Genomic DNA, 3,104 nt, shown 5'->3' with positions numbered 1-3,104 from the left:
GACCTAGACTTGGCACTCCGGTACCGCTTGCCGTGCGGTAGCAGAGAGAACAGTCTATGACTAGGGTGGCTGGAGTCTTTGACAATTTTGAGGGCCTTCCTCTGACACCGCCTGGTATAGAGGTCCTGGATGGCAGGAAGCTTGGCCCCAGTGATGTACTCGGCCGTACGCAATACCCTCTGTAGTGCCTTGCAGTCGGAGGCCAAGCAGTTGCCATACCAGGCGGTTTATGCAACCAGTCAGGATGCTCTCGATGGTGCAGCTGTATAATTTTTTGAGGATCTGAGGACCCATGCCAAATCTTTTCAGTCTCCTGAGGGGGAATAGGCTTTGTCGTGCCCTCATCACGACTGTCTTGGTGTGTTTGGACCATGATAGTTTGTTGGTGATGTGGACACCAAGGAACTTGAAGCTCTCAACCTGTTCCACTACAGCCCCGTCGATGAGAATGGGGGCGTGCTCAGTCCTCTTTTTTTTCCTGTAGTCCACAATCATCTCCTTTGTCTTGGTCACGTTGATGGAGAGGTTGTTATCCTGGCACCACACGGCCAGGTCTCTGACCTCCTCCCTATAGGCTGTCTCATCGTTGTCGGTGATCAGGCCTACCACTGTTGTGTCGTCGGCAAACTTGATGATGGTGTTGGAGTCGTGCCTGGCCATGCAGTCATGGGTGAACAGGGAGTACAGGAGGGGACTGAGCACGCACCCCTGAGGGGCCCCCGTGTTGAGGATCAGTGTGGCAGATGTGTTGTTACCTACTCTTACCACCTGGGGGCGGCCCGTCAGGAAGTCCAGGATCCAGTTGCAGAGGGAGGTGTTTAGTCCCAGGATCCTTAGCTTAGTGATGAGCTTTGAGGGCACTATGGTGTTGAATGCTGAGCTGTAGTCAATTAATAGCATTCTCACGTAGGTGTTCGTCTTGTCCAGGTGGGAAAGGGCAGTGTGGAGTGCAATAGAGATTGCATCATCTGTGGATCTGTTGGGGCGGTATGCAAATTGGAGTGGGTCTAGGGTTTCTGGGATAATGGTGTTGATGTGAGCCATGACCAGCCTTTCAAAGCACTTCATGGCTACAGACGTCAGTGCTACGGGTCGTTAGTCATTTAGGCAGGTTATCTTAGAGTCCTTGGGCACGGGGACTATGGTGGTCTGCTTGAAACATGTTGGTATTACAGACTCAGTCAGGGACATGTTGAAAATGTCAGTTAAGACACTTGCCAGTTGGTCAGGACATGCTCGGAGTACACGTCCTGGTAATCCGTCTGGCCTTGTGAATGTTGACCTGCTTAAAAGTCTTACTCACATCGGCTACGGAGAGCGTGATCACATAGTCATCCAGAACAGCTGGTGCTCTCATGCATGCTTCAGTGTTGCTTGCCTCGAAGCGAGCCTAGAAGTGGTTTAGCTCGTCTGGAAGTCTTGTGTCACTGGGCAGCTTGCGGCTGTGCTTCCCTTTGTAGTCTGTAATAGTTTTCAAGCCCTGCCACATCTGACGAGCGTCAGAGCCGGTGTAGTATGATTCAATCTTAGTCCTGTATTGACTCTTTGCCTGTTTGATGGTTCGTCGGAGGGCATAGCGGGATTTCTTATAAGCGTCCGCGATATCTCCGTCTCTTCCTCATGCGAATGACAGGGATTTGGGCCTTGTCGGGTGTCTGTAGGATATCCTTCGCGGCCGCCTCGTTGAAGAAAAAATCTTCGTCCAATACGAGGTGAGTAATCACTGTCCTGATATCCAGAAGCTCTTTTTGGTTATAAGAGACGATGGCAGAAACATTATGTACAAAATAAGTTACAAATAACGCGGAAAAACACACATAATGGTGCAATTGGTTAGAGGGCTGTAAAACGGCAGCCATCTTCTCTGGCGCCACGCTTATTATTATTAATCTATCTATTATTATTATTATTATGTTAGTGGCTCTTTAGCTTGGTAGTAATGCATCTTACATGAGTACAGTCTATTTAGTTATTACCTGTGTATTAATAGGCAGGATTGTCCAAATCTCTCACCTGTTAGGGACAGAGGTGATCCTTGCAGATATTTAACAGGTCAATCTTGCCTACTTCCACCCAGGCCTGCTTTAGGTAAACAGGGCTGGCCAGGACTATTCAAGGGTCAGTGTTAATGCCCCTGTCAGACAGATAGGTCAAAGCAGCAGAGGCAGGCCATAACCTTTAACACCACAAGAGCAAGCCGTGGCAAGCATGCCTTAACCTTTAACCCCACAAGAGCAAGCAGTGGCAGGCATGCCTTAACCTTTAACCCCACAAGAGCAAGCAGAGGCAGGCAGGCAGGCCTTAACCTTTAACCCCACAAGAGCAAGTAGTGGCAGGCAGGCCTTAACCTTTAACCCCACAAGAGCAACCAGAGGCAGGCAGGCAGGCCTTAATCATTAACCCCACAAGAGTAAGCAGAGGCGATGTGGGAGAAAATCCAGTCAGATCACAGTGAAACACACGGTGCATTTATTTCAAACAATGTAGGTAGAAAGTCCATACAAAAATAACATTACACCACATTACCATGATTTTTTTATATAATTTATAAAAACATCACTTTTAATACAATTTAAATGTTCCAAGTCTTTTATTTTAGCTGCTCAGTTATGTCAGCACTGCAATACAAATGGACAAGACACAAACCAGGAGCTACATTGAAGAGTTCTAACAGCATGTGACTGGTTATAGCAGGTTATGAATGCCCTCTGACTGCATTAAAATACAGAATCGTCATAGCAACACCACCATCCTTCATAAGGCACAGAAATAGAGAGCGGTGAAAGAGAAAGGGAGAAGGAAAGAGGGAGAAAGAATGAAAGGAGAGAGAGAGCAACAACAACAACCCCACTGATCAGCAGCATCATTATTCATCTCTTCAGTAATCTCTGTATGGTCCACCAGTGTTCTATTGTGTTTTCCAACCAAGATGGCCCCTAACCCACACTGTAATCAGATCTCAAGGAACTGGAGAGCTGTAAGAAACATGGTGTTGGCTCCACCTTGTCTTCACCGTCTATGCCAAAGCCTGTGATCCTGCAGCCTGGCTAGACTATACAACGGCAGAGGCAGAAGCAGTGTGTGGGGGGGAGGGGGTGGGATGA

Source organism: Coregonus lavaretus (assembly GCF_964263955.1).
Source record: "Coregonus lavaretus genome assembly, chromosome: 2".
In the NCBI taxonomy this organism is placed as follows: domain Eukaryota; kingdom Metazoa; phylum Chordata; class Actinopteri; order Salmoniformes; family Salmonidae; genus Coregonus; species Coregonus lavaretus.
This window is presented reverse-complemented; position numbering follows the sequence as displayed.